The sequence below is a fragment of the Mustela lutreola genome, chromosome 6, assembly GCF_030435805.1.
Source record: "Mustela lutreola isolate mMusLut2 chromosome 6, mMusLut2.pri, whole genome shotgun sequence".
Taxonomy (NCBI): Eukaryota; Metazoa; Chordata; class Mammalia; order Carnivora; family Mustelidae; genus Mustela; species Mustela lutreola.
The window spans coordinates 102,872,863-102,891,740 of record NC_081295.1 but is presented as its reverse complement, the minus strand read 5'-3'; the positions used below and the strand labels follow the sequence as shown (position 1 = coordinate 102,891,740).

Here is an 18,878-nt window from a genome sequence, read left to right as displayed (position 1 = left end):
TTTTGGACTTTGTAAAGCTTTTAATACACACATGCTAATAGGAATTGGAAGTCTCATAAGGGGAAAACAGCAGCTCTCCAAATGACCTGAACACACATCTTATTTTTCCCTCTGCAACCTCTCATAAGACAAGTGTTTGTGAAATATGCTTGGGAAATGCTGGCTGGGGATGCCTGAAATTTGTCTGTCAGCTAATTATTCATTCGAGTTAAGATATTAAGATATGAACCCCCCTTTTAAAATAAATATAAAGATACTTTTGGAGGTTCTACAGTGTGAGCCATTATCTAGTACATATACCGTAACACTGACACAGGAGGTGATGGGTTGCTTGTTTTTTTTTTTTTTTTTTTTTTAAAGATTTTATTTATTTATTTGACACACACACACAGAGATCACAAGTAGGCAGAGAGGCAGGCAGAGAGGGAGGGAGAAGCAGGCTCCCTGCTGAGGAGAGATCTCGATTCAGACTCAATCCCAGGACCCTGAGATCATGACCTGAGCTGAAGGCAGAGACTTTAACTCAATGAGCCACTCGGGCACCCGATGGGTTGCTTGTTAACTGACCAGGAGCCAATAGCAGGTAAACAAGAGATGAGGGAATGGGGCGCATGCATGTGGACTTTAAGTGATGAGCCTCTGAGATTAGAGCAGGTGTATTTGAGACGCAGGTAGAGGGAAGTGGTTGGAGGTATTATTACCACATCAGTATGGAAAGCTGGGGCAGCCTGCACTTGCTAAATAGTGGAGAAGAGCTGAAGGGTGCACCCGGGGGGGAGGGGAATGAAAGAGTGGGGGAGACTGACGCTGACTTTGAGGCTAAGATCTAAGTACTTAAGTTTAAAAATTATATGCCCTTAAAAATAAATGACTTGAGAGCTTCTGTTTGCAAAAACAGTGCTTTTTAAATGTAATTGCTGAAAACCAGGGTGAGCTTTGTCAAGAATCTCAGAAAGTCCAAAATTTCTCAGGAATATTTAAAGAATAAGAAAGATGTGAATCTTCTTTGCCGATTTGGATGCCTTTAATTTCCTTTTGTTATCTGATTGCTGCGGCTAGGACCTCTAGTACTATGTTGAATAGCAGTGGTGATAATGGACATCCCTGCCTTGGGTTGCTGGGGGAGGGGGTTTGGGAGAAGGGGGTGGGATTATGGACATTGGGAAGGGTATGTGCTTTGGTGAGTGCTGTGAAGTGTGTAAACCTGGTGATTCACAGACCTGTACCCCTGAGGATAAAAATATATTTTTATAAAAAAATAAAAAAATTTTTTAAAAAAAAGGATGAGGGCGCCTGGGTGGCTCAGTGGGTTAAGCCACTGCCTTCGGCTCAGGTCATGATCTCAGGGTCCTGGGATCGAGTCCCGCATCTGGCTCTCTGCTCAGCAGGGAGACTGCTTCCTCCTCCTCTGTCTCTCTCTGCCTGCCTCTCTGCCTGCTTGTGATCTCTCTCTGTCAAATAAATAAATAAAATCTTTAAAAAAAAATAAAAAATAAAAAAATTTTAAAAAAGGATGAAAAATAAATAAATAAATAAATAAAAACAAAGAAAAAACAAAAAAAAAAAATAAAAGAAAGATATGAATCCTTTTAGCCAGAAAAGTTATTCTTAAGATATCACTTTAATCATGGAATATCATATACTTATTGTGGAAAATCCAAAAAAATACAAAATAAAGAATGAAAGAAAAATCATCCATTTTACCCACCATTTCTCAATCTAGAAATAACTACTATGTCTGTTTTAGCATATTATCTTCCAGTCTCCCTGGCCTCCCCTTATTCCTTCCTCTTCCCCTCCCTCCCAAATTGTGTAATTTTTTCCCCAAATTGTGTAATTTTGACTGATCATAAATACTGAACATAAAATTTTAATGAGGATACTATAATTAAAGCCAGGGGTTGGAAAATCTGGCCTGTCACCTGTCTTTTAAAACCCATGAGCTAAGAACGTTTTTGACATTTTCAAATATTTGAAAAGAATCAAAACAATAATATTTCATGACATCTGAAAATTATATGAATTCAAATTTCAATGTCGATTAATAAAGTTTTATTGGAACCCAGCCGCACCCACTTACTTAACTATTGTCTGTGTTGCTTTCACATTGACAATGCAGAGCAGTAGTTGTGACAGAGAAAACATGGTCTACAAAGCCTAAAATAGTTACTATTGGGACTTTTGCAGAAAATGTTTGGTGACTTCTTATTTAACAGATCCACAGTTTTGGACCATTTTTGTTGTTGTTGTTTTTGTCCATTTTAAATCATGTTTTAACCAGTAACTTTGGTCATAAATCTTTGCCTACTTTTCAGATTATTCTATTTGGGTATTTTCCTAAAACTAAAATTGCTGTGTCAAAGGGTGTGAATATTTTAAGGCCTCTGATTCATAATGCCAAATTTCTTTCTAGAAAGTTCAAACTAAGTTCCACTCCCCCACAAGCATACAAGAACTATAGAGATTTTCTTTTGAGCAATACAATCTCTATACTACCCTGCCTTAACTATTTTAAATTCAATAATAGAACAGTGTTAATCAAATCCAACCTTGCTAGCAATAAGGATTTGCTGGGGGAGTAAGTTTCATACGCTCTATAATTTTTTTTTTTTTGGATTTCATTTATTTATTTGACAGAGAAAGATCACAAGTAGGCAGAGAGTCAGGTAGAGAGTGGGGGAAGAAGCAGGCTCCCTGCTGAGCAGAGAGCCAGATGCAGGGCTTGATCCCAGGACCTGGAGATTATGACCTGAGCAGAAGGCTTAATCCCCTGAGCCACCCAGGCTCTATAATTTTTATCTGTCCTTTTAAAACTGCCCTGATTCTTACAGCTTCTGTTCTTGACACCTCCTGTCGTGAGACCTCGTAGAACAATCCTGCTCCTCAAGTCATTGTAAATAGGAGTATGTCATGGAGAAATACCTCTCTTTAGTATGAGAAATAGAAGATTCATCAGAGTTTGTACCTGATTCTTTATAAATCTGAGAATAGGGCTCACTTGCTTACCTACATGAGTTGTATTTTGAATGTCCGATTATAGACTTTACAAATTCTAATTGAACCTGCCACACTCATTTCACCATCAGCTAATCAATATATTTTCCTCCTGAATGGGGAAGCATTGTTGGTTTCAGTCCCATGTGAGACTAAAAAGGGTATAGATTTGCACTTCAAAAGAGCCTTGAAACTGTTGTTTTAATGTTATTTGGTTGGTGGAGTTGGAAAATAGATATTTAAGGCTTCAAAATCTTAAGTCTAGATTTTGCTCCTCCCTAGTGTGAAACGAATTTATGTTAGGGAGGATATCTTTTTGAATCTCTTCCTGTTTGAGGCTTTACTTCTGACACTGCACCAAAGCGATGTCTTGGTTCTGATTCTGAATATTTGTTTGTTAAGTTTTCAAAGATCTAATTGGACGCTAAAACTTTTCATTTTTTTTTTCTACTCTTAGGGAAAATACATTTTTTTTTAAGTAAGAAACTTTTCCTGACACTAAACTTGGAAGTGCAAGAAGTAAGTTTCATTCTATTAGGGTTTAAGGGAAAATACAGTGGTTGCTTATGAGTACTTCCCATCTCTGTCCACGTTCCTGCCTCCACCAGAAATAAAAGGGCTGGATCTGAAGCCCCGTAAGTCATCCTCAGTCTAAGCTTTCCAGATCCTTAAGGAAGAGCAAGGTGAGAGGGACTGGGGCAGAAAAGTGATATGAGAGTGTTGAATTACTTTTAATTTAGCCTGGTGTTAGGTTACTTGGCATCTAGAAAACTTTATGCTTTTCTTCTGCAATCATCTAATAGGTTAAAGTCCCACCTGAAAATACTCTAGGGGTGCCTGGATGGCTCAGTCAGTTAAGCCTCTGACTCTTGATCTCAGCTCAGGTCTTGATCTCAGAGTCACGGGACTGAGCCCTGTGTGGGGCTCCATGCTCAGGGCGGAGTCTGCTTGTCCCTCTCTCTCTTTGCACCCCCACCCCCTGCTTGTGCTCTTTCTCTTTCTCTCACTTAAAAAAAAAAAAAAAAAAAAAAAAAAGTCTAAAAATACTCTAGAATCCATTTTTGTTTTTTTTAGGAAAAAAAATCAGAAAAACTAGTAGAGAGATTCTATAATCCTCCCATCTTTAGAATTCATCAGTCACTAGAAGAGAACCTTGGGTGAGGATCTTCAGCTGAGCCAAGCAGACCTCCCAGAATGGTCACTGTTCACATTTGGAAGTGTGCAATGATTACCCTGTGCTGCCCTTCTCCCAGAGATCAGCCATGATGAGAGGTAGGCTGGTATTCTCTCTATATACCGTTTTTTTTTTTTTTTTTTTTTTTTTTTTTTTAAGTCAGGTATGTTGTGGGGTTCTTGAATTCAGGCTTAAGGGCTTTATCCAATGTGAGCTCCCAGAGGGCTGAGGGGAAAGCCACATCTGTCCTGTACACAGATTCTAGCAGATGACTCTGTTACAGCTAAGGGACTTCTCTTTTGAATAACTTGGCATCTCTGCGAGGTCGGCATGCAGCAAGCCAAGGCGTTCATCCCCACCCTTTACTGCAGCACTGAGGCTTCCCGAGTATGCTTTTGGCTGGGAAAAACCTTGGCAGAGCTGGGGAGATATTTCCCTTCCTCTTCCTTACAACAAGATGTCATGCAGGCAGGTGGCCCAATTTATGATGGTAGGTTCTAGAGATAGCCTCTAAGAAAAAAAGAAGCATGTATATCCTTAAGAAAAGATTAGTTTTACAAGGCTCTGTGCAGTTAGACCGGGGGGGGGGGAAATATCCATAGAAAACACTAAGTACACACACACTCTCCCTTTTAGGAACCATGATCAATCTAGAAGGTTCAAAAGGAAAGATTTTTATACCCAGAATTGAAAAAGAAGGTAATGAATCTAGAGGACACTTGATTCAATTAGCTCTGATTTAAAGAATGTAGGAAATAAGAAAACAAAATGCAGGTTATAATGTATGACAGTAACTGTGGCTTGCCTGTCCCACAGAGGTTCAAGCACTTTACATCTGGAAAGGGACCACGGACATAATTTCAGCAACCATCCTAATTTTTCATATGACATATGGTGAAGTATCTCTTAAATCTGGTCAAAGCAACTTTAATAAAACCAAAGTATTGGGAATTAAACAGAATTGAAATAGAAGGGAATGAGTGCTGAATCATTTACCTGGGGAAAACATGCAACTTGGATAATAAATGACTTACTATGACAGAAAAAACCTAGGATTACTACCATGAATTGGGAAGCCAAAAATATAGGATTGTCTTTCCTTTTTTAATGTAGGCAGTACACTATGGGATGTCTTCTCCAGGTGGTCATCACTGATAATTTCCTACATGAACTATTATCCAGGGAACTAGGCTGCACTTGAAGCAATCTTGAAGTGTTAAGAAAGCTCTTAGAGGAATAACTTTAGAAAAGTAAGGAATTGGGATGGTTATAGTTTTTAGAAAACTATATTAAATAACTTCAATATCTTCAAATATTTTTCAGTCCCCCCTCCCTATATGCATGTGCATGTGTGCACACAGATCCATTGGAACTTGAAGTAATTAGCTTTATATATATATTTGTTAACTTGGAAGTTAATGGGACTTGGACTTTTTTTTTTTTTTTAAATCTATCCCAGCCCATTACTAACCATGTCTAAAAAGAACTCAGGGACTTGAAAATCCTTGTTGACAGGTCTCTATTTCCAATTTTTAACTGTAAATTAAAGGAAAACCAGTACTGAATCTGTGTTTTCACTTTAGATACAACATTTCAATCACAAATGAATAAACCAACAAAGAATTTATTTTCTTTTTACTTCTGATGATGCCTGTATATAAATGACTTCAACACAAAGGCCATTTGCCTCTTCCTTCCTCACTGTAACTACCATAATGAAGCATGTTTTAAAGAGTTTCTGAAGGTAGGAGCCTAACAAGAAACCATTGCCATGGCTGGTTAAAAATAGGGTAGTTCCTCATTTCTGTGTTATGGTTCAAGGCAAGGAAAGTTGAATTTGCCTTTCAGCCCTAAGAAAAAAATGTAAGAAATGTGACCCAAACCTCGGGGAATGTGAATTCATTCAGTATTCTCTTGGCCAGAAGAAATTGGGACTTTGATAGTGAGAAAAAGAAGAACTATGAAATGGAAGAATTATCTCTAAGCTTTTTCTGACTGCACATTTGGGTATATTTGTGTGGTTTTTTTTTGCATCTTTACCTGCTAATTTGTGTGTCTCACATTTGGATTTAAGAACATGCCCTCAGAAATAAGAACTAAAGATCATCCAACCAAATTAGAATGAGTCATTTTGTCTTAGACTTTCGGACTTTTAAGGGGACTTATAAAAATATTCATTATTGATGTCAAACTCTGATATTAAGAAATGATTTGCTGTTTAGCATTTCAAGCTATGAATTTAAGAAGGATTTAAGACACAAAATGATTTTATACTGACATTCTGTTTTCTTAAGTTTCTTTCAGCTTTGAAATTGCTTTTGGGTGTTCAATTTAGGGCCCTTCTCATAGAAAGGAAGAGAAACCTGATTCAAATTAGCTTAGACAAAAAAGGGATTTATTGACTCAAGGGAAAAACATCTAGAAGGAGGCCTTGTTTCAGTAGTGGCTGGATGTAGATATTCTGGTGTCTGTTGTCTGTCGCTGGTGTCTGTTGCTTGTTCTCGTTTTCCTATAGTTCTGCCATTCTCTGTGTTGGCTTAATTTTCAGTCAGCTTCTTCTAGGTGGATTTAGGCTTACATGGTCTTTCGGGTTCAAAATCCAAGAAAAAACAACAACAAAAACTCCTCTTTCCCACCCTTCCAAAGTTCCAGAAAGAGGTCTGACTGGCCTAATTTGGGTCATTTGCCCATCCTAAACCAATCCGTGTGAATGATTCCTTCTGTGGATTCTTTGATCCAGGGATGTTATCATGGGGCATCACCAGGGACTATTAGAATCATTACTGAAAAATCATGGACCTCAGGCCTGTGAAGTATTTTCCAATTATTTCCACAGTAGGGCTATCATAAGCCATATCTTTTTAGATAGAATACAACTAGTATATATTAGTCCCTTGGATTTAACCATCAAACTGGAAATGTGTCTACAATCCAAGAATGTAGGTGTTGAAAAGAACAGGAAGTGGCCTCCATAGTTGGTTCTGAAGAAGTCCTAAGGAAATGGCATCACTTTCCTTTCTCTGTAGTAGATGTTTTATTTTGTTCCACCTAGCACTCATTCCTACTTTTTATGGTACCAGCATCCTGATTTCATTTGAGTGTTTCTTCTTCTTCAGGCTTTTTGAATTCAGACTTAAAGGCTTTGTCAAATGTGTTTCAGTAGGCCAGTACAATTAGATGCCTTGTTCTCTCCTAATGTAAGGTATTGGCTGGTGACCCATGCTAGCTAGGCCAGTGAAACTCACTATCCTTATACACTGAGTAGATTAATATATGAATGTGAAAAAAATGTTGTTCACTTCTACCACTGGTGATATCCTTCTAAAAATGCTGAAGAGTTCCTGTTATCTCTGCAACTTTATCTGGTTCTTCTTTTCCCAAAAGTAGTTTTACAGCCCTTCTGTGAGCTACTCATATATTTCCAAAGGATTCGTTTTCCATGTAGATTGGAAACAGTGCCTGTTTCCAGACTGGTTGCAGTCTGCAAAATGAAATGGTAGAAAGCCTGGTACTCTGGTGCTCTGGTGTTCTAGAGCCTTGGATAGTTGAAAAAGCCAAGTTCTCTGCCTAGTAATAAAGCTAGTATGATCAATACTAGGAGGAAGGTAAGAACCACAGAAGGAAATAAGAAGCTGGCTCTCTGGGACCCTTGCATATACCTCTTGTTATGAAGTGCCTCATTGTCAGAGGAGATAATGACATTTACTGCAAAAATGCATTTGGGCTATAGTTTGGAGTCCAAGGTCAGAATGGGCAAGTCTCTCCATCCCACATCCCTGTTTATAAATGCTTTAGTTAGAGGCTAGGGAGATGGTTAGAACACTGAAGTTACTGCCTGGAAACCAGAATCCTCAGTAGCTGTTTAGATTGAAGGAAATGACTAGTCACATTACTGACCTTTAGTTTCTAGTCTCTGAAATTGACCAGAAGCCTCTTAGAGCTTAAAAGGACTTGTCTTCCCAGGTAGACCTCAACCTTGACAACAATGTCCTATGCTCAGTGGTCAAAGGAGATCCTCCTAGAGGGCAGATTTAGGGGCTACCAGTGGGCTGACGATCATTCCATGCATCCCACCATGATTGTCACTATATCCTGCAAAACAGAAATAGCCAAGACTGTTCCATGGAAGAGAAGTGAGTGTCCTGGTCAGCAGTTCCCATGTGAGGAATATCCAGGGTGCTGACTGCTTCAAAGTTGGCCACCTTGTAAAGCAATGTCCTCATGACTTTGGGAACTACATAAGTCCACCCCTTATTTTAAAGAGTGCCACTGGCACAGAGCTGAATTTATGGTCAGATCGATCAGATAATATCTAATTCCTGATTGTCAGCTGGTATACAAGGTTTAGACATTTCCCCACTAGTGGTCTTTGGTCTGTCAGTCCTCTAGCTAAGGGAGTGTGCATGTAAACCAAGCCAAGCTAAATGGACTCTCTCTCTGGACTTTGGGTCTTGGACAGAGTACAGCAAGGGCAGGAAAAACAGATGCAGTCTATTTTCTCAAGCTGTGTTGCCTTTACAAGACTGTTGGGCAGTAATTGCTACACAGAATCTGGTCCTTCACAGACTATCTTTCTCTAAGCCTGGTTTTCCAGCCTTCCTATCATTTCTATGGCCTAAATTCCTTTTGCTGTTGAACTCAACCAGAGTTGGTTTCTGTGACTTGGAGCCCCAACACCATCAGGTAATGCACCCTTTTCTTTCCCAGGCCTCCTATTGTACTTTTGAAACTTCTCATTCCCTTCACACATACCCTTGATTTAAAGGGTGAGGAAGGATACAATAAGATAGGCTTGGGATGATTCTACCCACAATCCTATCCTAGAGAGAGCATTTGAGAACTGCCTGCCTTTGTGAATAGTGTATTATTTGAGGATGATTTTAGCTTCTTGAGAGGGAGGACAGGGGCTTGTTTTGTTCACAGCTCTGTCCCCAAAGTCTAGCCTGTTGCCTGGAACAGCATCAGTGCATTCAGTATATATATACACTAAGGTGGTTCTCCCTTGGTCTTGTCACATTAGCAAATTTGTTCATTCAATAAATATTTGTTTATTGTTCACATGGGAATATAATAGTGAGCAATAGATATGACACTTATGACACACGACACAGATATGACACAGCTTAAAATGACATAAATGAATTATGTCTGAGTTTCTGTAGGTCAGAAGTCTGAGCATGGAGGGTCTGAGGCAGCACAAGCTGAGGTATGGCTAGGGTACCTCTCTTCCCAGAAAAGTATTGTATATATATGGCTGCTATCTATATCTCCATATTGGGAAGTTGTGGTCATATTTTCATTGATCTGATCAGGAAGAAACATTTCTGAATACTAATGGACTATAACATGAATGAATAAGGAAATGCAGAAATGAATGAATGAATGAGGAAACGCAGAAAATGATAATCATCCCAAGATGAATGTATTTGACCTGAACTTAGTAGGATTTAGTTGTTGAAGGCAGGCAGACATTTCTTTGTGAAGGCTCTCTTCTGGGGAGAAACTGAGTCACACATTCACTCAGCCCATATTTATTGAGCACCTACTATATTCCAGGTATTGTTCTAGATGTAGAAAGTAAAGCTAGGCATAAGACCAATTCTTTTTCCTCAGGACGCTTCTCTTGAGATGGATGCAAAGCAACAGAACAAATAATACACTTTCAAGGAATGATAAGTAATGTGTTGAAAATGAAGTGGGGTTAGGGGATGTGAATGGTTGTGGGAGTTCCATTTGGATGGAGTATGCAGGAAGGACGCTCTGGAAGGGGCATTTGAGACCTGAATAAAGGGAAGCAGGCAACTGTGATAAGGTGGGAGACAGAGCTTTGGAGGTAGATGAAGTAGGGAGAGAACACCACACTGGGGTGTATAAGGAAGGACAAGCAGGCCATACGGGGGAGGGGGTGAGGGGGTAAAGCAGAGTGAGAAGTGGAGAAAGTGACAGGTGAGGGGTGGTAAGGGGGGGTCCAGGGCACATGGGAGGTCTAAGCACGTGAAGGTTAAGGAACTTTCTGGTGCTCTGTGAGTTAAGGGCAGAGCAACAGAGTACTCCTTTATTTCAGAGGCCGTCGCCTTATTCCAGAACTTCTGTAACTTCCAGGTCCTCACAGGTAACTGCCTACCTATTTGAAAGTGAACTCCTCTCAGGTTTTTGGGCAGCTATTCCCTTAGGTTAAGGGCAGGTACAACACCCAGCGGCGGGGCGGACCAGGGTGACAGACCCTGGCGCCCCCTGGGGGCCGTTCTCACGGGCTACGGAAGGTAGCCCCTCTCCTCCGTGCTGCCACGCGCCCCAGGTGCTCGCCTCCCCGGTCTCTCCCTTTCGCCCTCGGCGCTCCTTTATCTTTCCCGCTTCCGGGGTAGCTCCTCTGCCGCCTCTCCCGTCGCGCAGCCTCTGGTCCTGGCAGGATTCGAGCGGAGCGTGTTTCCACCAGGGTTAATTAGCAGTTCGCACTTGCAGATCGCGATCCAAAACCCACCCTCTGGCCTGGCCCACCGGAAAGGGGGCGGGAGTGCTAACCTTATCTCCGGGGCTCCGCCTCCAGGGGGCCGAGAGCGAGCTTCGGAGCCGAGGCGCTCTGCACTGGCCACTGCCGGCGGACGGGGCGACGGGGCGACCGGGCTCGGGACGGAGGGGAGCCAACCCTCTTCAGCCCAGATTCTGCCCGGGTTGGGGCTGGTCGCTGCCTGGGACGCCCCCCGAAGCCCTGGTACAAGACGCTGCTGGCTGCGACCGCCACCCTGACCCTGGACGCCGCGTCAGGTAAGGTGACAACGCCTTCTCCCCTCTCTCTGCTAGAGTAACAAATAGGGGGTCCAAGGCTAGCTGTCCCGGGGCTGCAGTTTGACATTTTCTCCCCGCGCTGAAGCGCTTGGTGAATCCAGAGATCAACCCTGCACCCAGGCTGGAGGCTGGGATGACAGGATTTGTCCTACAAAGTTACTGGGTGTTCCTGAATCACAGGAGGTTCGTTGGGAGCTGGTTTGTGCCGCGGGGTCTTTGGCCCCGGGAATTCTTATTGTGTGGCAATGTATGCCCCTGAACCCATCGTCCCCTTGGAAGGGGCAGTGGCGTCCACACGTGGCGCGCCGGGAGCGTGGGCGAGCGCACAGGGCGGTGGGCGGTGTATTTGGCCCAGAAGGTTCTTTAATGGTGCTGCACAGGACAGGAGCTTGGGGGAACTTTAAAAAACTCTGTAGTTGAGCAGCACCCTAAACCAATTAAATGAGAATCTGTAGGAATGGGACTTGGGGGCATCCACGTTTAAAAACAGCTCCTCCAGGGTGATTTCCATGCAGAACAGCTTGGGAACCAGTGAGTTAAAGGAGTGGTTCTCAGAATGTCATCTCTGGCCAGCGGTATGAGCATCACCTGGGAACTTTAAGGGACGATCTAGAGCCCAGGCCGAAACTCTGGGAGTAAGGTTTAGCTGTTTCCATGAGCCCTCCAGGTGATGGTTGCATTTACCTACTTTTGAGAACTACTGGGTTGGATCTCAGTTAAGGTAAGGGCAAACACCTGCAAATTCCCCTCCACAGGGGCAGGAGTAAAGGGAACACTTTTCAGAAAATCCTAGGTGTGCATCAGTAGGGTTTTACCCTATCCAAAACAAACCCTCTCCCCCAAAAAACACACTGGGAACATTGGAGGATCCTGCAAAGGGTAGAGAATTAGCTATCATCTTGAGCAATTTTTACATGGTAGAATCTGTGTACTTTAGGAAAGAATAGGTTTAGGTTTTTTTTTTTTTTTTTTTTTTTTTTTTTTTTTTTTTTTGAGTCGAAATGAAGCCGAAGAAGAAATATACATAAGTCTTCTAGTTGTAATAACATGAGTCTTTGGCTCCCAATGAGATGATACCAGATCATCTCTGTCATCAGTGTACATTACAGGACTTTTTTTTTTTTTTTTAAAGCAGAGGTTTAAGGGATTCATGCCAGTTCTCCAGAGTGAAAGGGAAGTTCAGCATTGCAGGTCTCTGGATTATCTGAAGTGACTCCTCCCCCCCTTCTTTTAATAGAGATCTGAGATTTCAAAATTTTGGCTAAAAAAAATTCCAGCTGTTTCTAAGTCATTAGTACAGAAATAGAATGACTTTGCAAATAGGCTTAAATGGATTAGAAAATCTGATGCTGGATAAAAAACTAGAATAGGCATGACTCCAGTCCCACCACATGTGTGCCTGGTGAACACAGTGCTACCCCTAGCAAGACTTTCTGTACAGGAAACGTTCATTTCCCAAACTGGCATTTTCTGTGCCAGTTTGTGATTGCAATATATAGACTTCTTGAGGGGCAGGTACTAAGCTTGTGTTTAGAGAACTGGGGAAAATACGGGTAGTGTTAAGGAACAGGAGCCTTTGTTGGGGCTCAAGACTCAGGTTCAAAATATGCTATGGGAACATATTCAAAATTTGCTCTGGGAGAGTTGCATAACTTCTCTGAGCCTCAGTTTCCCCATCTGTAAAGGAGGACTGTAGTAATACAATGCATCCTTCATAGTTCTCACATTGTTGTTAAAGTGAAATAATGCTTCTAAAGTGTTTAAAATAGTAAAATAATATACACACACCACACTCACACTAAGAACAAAAAACTCTAATCCCCAAATGCCTTGAAATGAAAAGTATGTTGATATAAGGGTCAGATTTTGCAGATTTTGTATTAAATCTAACCCTTAGAATTTATAGCTTTTGCTTCTTAACCAGAATGTGAACACAAGAATATTTTCAAATTCTCTTCATAATTTTATTGCATGTTTTATATGGAACTTTCTAGAATTTTTTTTTTTTTTTTACTTGATTAGCTTCAAATCATTTGATTTTTATTCACTCTCTGTGGTAAAGTATTTCATTCCCTATCTGGTGGATTTTATAATCCATTAACATTCACATTTAAATAGTCTTAAAGTCTGGTTCTCCTTAATATCAGTCCTTAGACAATTCAGATGGGAAGAGAGCATCTAAAGGTGGCATGCTGTGGTATCCAAGAGAGGCACTTGGGAAATACGATCTGGTATTTCTTAGGTTCTTGAGAGTGAGCACAGACTGAAACCTTATCCAGCTACGTGAAGGTTTGTTGAAGAGGATATAAGAGAAGGGAAAATGAGGATACAGAGCAAGGGTAGGCCTAAACTGGCAAAAAGGGTTAGGTGACGTAATTTAAGAGTTCTTTTTCTGCTTAACTGTGATAATTTCAAAATGCTTCAAACCACATACCCAAAAAGCAATTCTGTGCATATCGTTTGATTGGAACTTATTTGAATGATCATCTTAGGACCAAATAGTTCTGGTGAAAAAACATGGTATCAATTTCAAAAAGGATGCCAAATTATTCTGTAATTTTGAATGTAGTCTTGATTATCCTTTGATTTCAATGATAAGTTGAATATTAGATTTCTAACTTAGAGCACCTTTTTATAACTCATCTTGACTCTTGGAATTCAATGTTACACCTGCCTATTACTAATCTTCTGTTACTTCCTGGAGACTAAACGTAATGCAGCTTCCAGCATATGAGCATTCTCGAGCATGTAAACTCCTTTATTCGGGCAATCAGTCTCTTTTAGGATACTTTTGACCTTACAAGTGAATGTTATTAAAATGAATATGATTAGAATTTAATGTTACTAAATGCCGTTACAATTTAATTTGAGTAGGGTTTTCTGTTTAACTCACTATGTATGAAATGAAGAGTAGCTTTGGCGATGAAAAGGAAAGATCAGAGGTACATCTCTTGATGGGAAAAATGAAGGCATGTGGAAGCAAATTCAAACTCTCAGGAATCAAATCACGTGTTTTGGATAATTTATCTGGAGAGCTAAGAGAGTCCGCGATGTTGCAATTGTCAGTGACAGGATGTGGCAGCTCTGTTGCAGTGAGTGGCCAATTAGGAATGATCAGTACTGCAATGCATAAAATAAAAAATGATTTTATAATTCTCCACTTACATGCATAAGGATTGGAGCAGAGATAGTGTTAGAGGAGCTAGCCTAATTGCACTTGATTTACATAACCTGGCTCACTTAAAAAGGTTTTGATGAGCATTACCTGGCATTCATTTAGTTCATTTTGAGGGCCCTAGTTTGTTCCAAAGTGGATGGTTTTACTATTAAGGCCAATCTTGGAAGTCTTGTGAGTAAAACACATCAGTGGAAATGGATACATGTTTTTATTTTGTATTTATTGTTTTTGGATTATATTTCTTAGCATGCAATAGTAATTCCTTAGCTAGAGTCATTATCATTCTTGAGAGAAACAAAGTAGAAATGTTTATTTTTGGCATGTGGTCTAGTCTCATGCAAACAAGATCAGCCATGGAGGCCAAATTTCCTAACTTTCTTTTCCATATTATGGTTGGGGACACTCTACAGTCAGACTGCCTAGTCTTTTTTTTTTTTTTTTTTTTTTTTAAAAGATTGTATTTATTTGACAGATACAATCTTTTTAAAGACTGTATTTATTTGACTACTCTGCAAGTAGGCAGAGAGGCAGGCAGAGAGAGGAAGGGAAGCAGGCTCCCTGCTGAGCAGAGAGCCTGACACGGGGGCTCGATCCCAGGACTTGATTCCAGGACCCTAGAATCATGACCTAAGCCGAAGACAGAGGCTTTAACCCACTGGGCCACCCAGACGCCCCCAGACTATCTAGTCTTGTCTTGTATCTGACTCTGTCACTTATGAATTGTTTGAAGTTGGACAAGTTGCATATATCTTTTTACTTCTGTATCCTCATTAGAAAATTGGGAAAACAGTACCTATCTCAGCAGGGTTGTTATATGGAGTAAATGTGTTAATGTACATAAAGTTCTTTTAACACTGCCTGACTCATAGTAAATGCTTAATAAGAATTTGCTGTTATTTTACTTTGGACTTAATGAATGGTTTAAGCTGAGGCTCTCTTTTCTGTTTTCATCTCTTAAAAATGGAATCCTAAAAAATGTAGCTTAAGCTATGTTCATTTGATGGTTTTTCTGTTTTAGATAGTGGGAGAATTTGTTTCAGGATAAGTGAAGTATTTCAAGTTTCTCAGAAAATAGTACAACCTTTTGAATACCATTTATAAAAGTTCCCAGATGCTGCTGCTGGCCAGAGACCACACGGAGAATCACTGCTTTGACCTACTGGTTCTCAAACTTGACTGAACATCAGTATCACCAAGCACAGTTCTTTCTTTCTTTATTATCTTTATTATTATTATTTTAAAAGATTTTATTTGTTTATCTGAGAGAGAGAGTGGAAGGGGGTGCAGGGGGTCACAGCAAATGGGAGACAGGGGTTGGGGGGTGGTAGCAGGAGAAGCAGACTCCCTGCTGAGCAGGGAGCCCAGTGTGGGGCTTGATTCCAGGACCCTGGGATCATGATCTGAGCCAAAGGTAGGTGCTTAACGACTGAGCCACCCAAGCACCCAGCACAGTTCTTTAGAATGCTGATACCCAAGCTGATTAAAAGAGTTAATTTGGTTAATTTATTGTGAAAAGGAGTAATCATGTCCTTTATAAAGAGAGGCCCTGTAACACTATACATTATTATCTGTGGGATTCCCATGTACTCCTAGAATTTTTAGAGTGCTAGTGGATATTATAATTGATCTAATATAAATGAGGAGACAGAGGCTTAGAGGTATCATTCTAGGCTAAAGGCTTATGCAGAGTTAGTTGTAGGACTGGATGACAAATCAGGGTTCCTGTGTTCAACTCAATATTTTTCATTCAACTACCTTGCCTTCTGGAAAATCAGATAATATGAGGGAGGCACATAATCAAAGACAGTGCTACTGGAATGCTCTAGATCTACCTGTCCTGCTTAACCCAGTTTGCTTTCAGAGTTATCTATTCAAAAGATTTCCTTTGCAAACAATATGTCCACAATGCCAAGAAAATAAATTTATAGCTGTCAATTTTGAAAGGGATATTTTTTCCTACTAGGTTTGTCTTTTCTAAGGATTCAGTTTAGTTTTTTCTCTTTGTTGTTTCTCTGGCATTTTGGTTTTTACTAATGAAAAAACTTAGAGATATCTTTGAAAATTTCAGGAAACGTTGATAGTTTTCTCAAGTCCAAGTTTAGTGACCTTCTGGGAATCCTGCCAGTTGCTTGTGTTTGATTCAGTGTTTAGTTTTGGTTTTGACTTGTGTTGTTTTGATCTTGGTCAATTTAGCCATGATTGCAATGTTATGCTGTTTGTTAACTATTTGTTTTTACAGTTATTGGTGTCAAGAAAAGATTAAGGACCAATAAAATTTTCTTTTTTTTTTTTTTAATAATTTTTTATTTTTTATAAACATATATTTTTATCCCCAGAGGTACAGGTCTGTGAATCACCAGGTTTACACACTTCACAGCACTCACCAAAGCACATACCCTCCCCAATGTCCATAATCCCATTCCCTTCTCCCAAACCCCCTCCCCCCAGCAACCCTCAGTTTCTTTTGTGAGATTAAGAGTCACTTATGGTTTCTCTCCCTCCCAATCCCATCTTGTTTCATTGATTCTTCTCGTACCCACTTAAGCCCCCATGTTGCATCACCACTTCCTCATATCAGGGAGATCATATGATAGTTGTCTTTCTCCGCTTGACTTATTTCGCTAAGCATGATACGCTCTAGTTCCATCCATGTTGTCGCAAATGGCAAGATTTCATTTCTTTTGATGGCTGCATAGTATTCCATTGTGTATATATACCACATCTTCTTGATCCATTCATTTGTTGATGGACATCTAGGTTCTTTCCATAGTTTGGCTATTGTGGACATTGCTGCTATAAACATTTGGGTGCACGTGCCCCTTTGGATCACTACGTTTGTATCTTTAGGGTAAATACCCAATAGTGCAATTTGAAAATTCAAATAAAAAGAGGTTCCAGTGAAGTTTGAGCTTTAGAGCAATTTTGTACTTTTAAGAATATTCTTTGGAAATTTAGTTTTTAAAGTGGTATAGGGACAAATACAAACACTCAGAACATGGGTATTATATTTTCATGGTAACTTTCAAATTCAAAGGTCGTTCAGTGTTTGAAACAACTTTTCGAAATACAAATTTTCAAAAATTCTAAACCTTGTATATCTGAATTTTGCTACTTTATTAGGGAGAGAGAGTTTTATTCCACCTCATGGGGTGTGTCTAGGCCTGTGATTTTCAGTAGTATCCAGAATTAGGTAGAATATTAGAGATAAGACCAGAACACTCTTTGTAAGTGTTCAGCCATTCACCAAATAGTGCCTAAGTGCCAACCATGAGCTTGGCTACTGTATGGGGATTCAGAGAAGTTGCTAGGTTCAGTTTGGTAAGTGATCAGTCTTTAGAAAGGGTTGAGTATGATTTGAAGGCAGATCTTAGCAAGAAGTGGAGCGTTTATCCCAGAGAGAGGCAGTGTGGAGAAGGTCAACACACACTCAAGTTCCTGAGAACGTGGACAGCTCCACCACTTATCTGGAGAAATTTCTGTTGCCTTGGGCAGTCTGCCTTTTCATCATTTTACAGCTCCTTTTACTGTCCCCTTCCTGTTCAGATCACTTGTGAGCTAACACCTCTGGACTGAGGTTTGAAATGAGAGAGAATGATATCAACAATGTGGGCGGCAGGGATGACATGCCTAACTGTCTTCTCTAGAATGCTGTAAGCAGAGCTCCTACTTGGCTTCCTTTGGAATGGGGTTGGGGTGGGAATGAAAAGAGAAGGTGACGTTCATCCTCTCTCCAGGAAGTGGAAGTACATGGACCCTTCTTCAAACTCTGTGTATATTTAGTGGCAGCAAGCCTATAGTGTGTGCAGTGTGACTGAGTAGGTCCCTACTGTCTGTGTGTCATTTCTCAACTACCATTTAAATAGTAATAATAATAATATATGTCAAATACTAAATACATAGATGCTCTCATTGTTTCCTAAAAGGCTCTGGACTAGGAAATACGAAACTTGGATTCTCACCAGCCTGCCACCAACTGAATGAAAGCTAGTAGCTTAGAAAAGCCTGTAGGAAGGGGGTAGTTGGGCAGGTGTGATTGCAAAGTCCTTTTTCATTTTGCTGTTTGTATGTTTTTCTTTTCCTTGGTTGCACGCACTGCTTGGAGCCATCATGGGCCGTGTAAAGAATTGCAGCTTAGAACATATATACAGACAGTTTAGGTCAATGTAGGGTAAAACCCTTTAGGAAATTAGTCTACTGGGAAATGTAGGACACATTTCTCAAATTCCTATTAATATCCTTTTTGAATGTTCACTGAAAATGGACAGTAGTGAATGAAGAATAATGAAATAACAGATCTTTTTATCTTAAGAAAATTGTAAATATCTTTTCATGATGGTTAAACAAAATTTTCTTTGGCCTCCATGTGGAAATTACATAAAAACAGTTCATTGGTCTTTTCAACACTTGAAAAATTTTTTTTCTGATTCTGAATTATGGCTTTTGTGGTAGAAATCAGGCTTACATGAGTAATCAAATTATATTTTTGAGCTCTGAATTGCATGTTTCTCAAAATGTTAACAGTTGTCTTTGGTTTGTAGAATGATAGATATTTTCTTTCTGCTTTTCTTTGTTTTGTCTGTTTTTTAATATACATGTTTTACTTTCATAATGCAAAAATGAATGCCTAACTACATGCTATGTAGATGGAAACATTTGAAATTTTAATTTTGAATTCCATTCCAATGAGAGATAATGATGTTACAGTGTAATTAATTTATCTTCCTTTAATTCATCAAGTATTTATTG

At 40.0% G+C, this 18,878-nt stretch overlaps 1 protein-coding gene across 2 annotated transcripts in view; it reads left to right on the top strand.

Moving 5' to 3' along the window:
* Positions 1 to 10,465: 10,465 nt before the first annotated feature.
* The window catches only part of COL21A1 (collagen type XXI alpha 1 chain), a 181,860-nt gene continuing 173,447 nt past the window's right edge, over positions 10,466 to 18,878 (top strand). Inside the window, exon 1 of one of the 2 annotated variants that reach the window (XM_059178294.1) lies at positions 10,466 to 10,933. The gene's annotated coding sequence lies outside the window, so the exon portion shown is untranslated. The remainder of the gene's footprint in view (positions 10,934 to 18,878) is intronic. The other variant, XM_059178292.1, reaches the window with a different exon arrangement.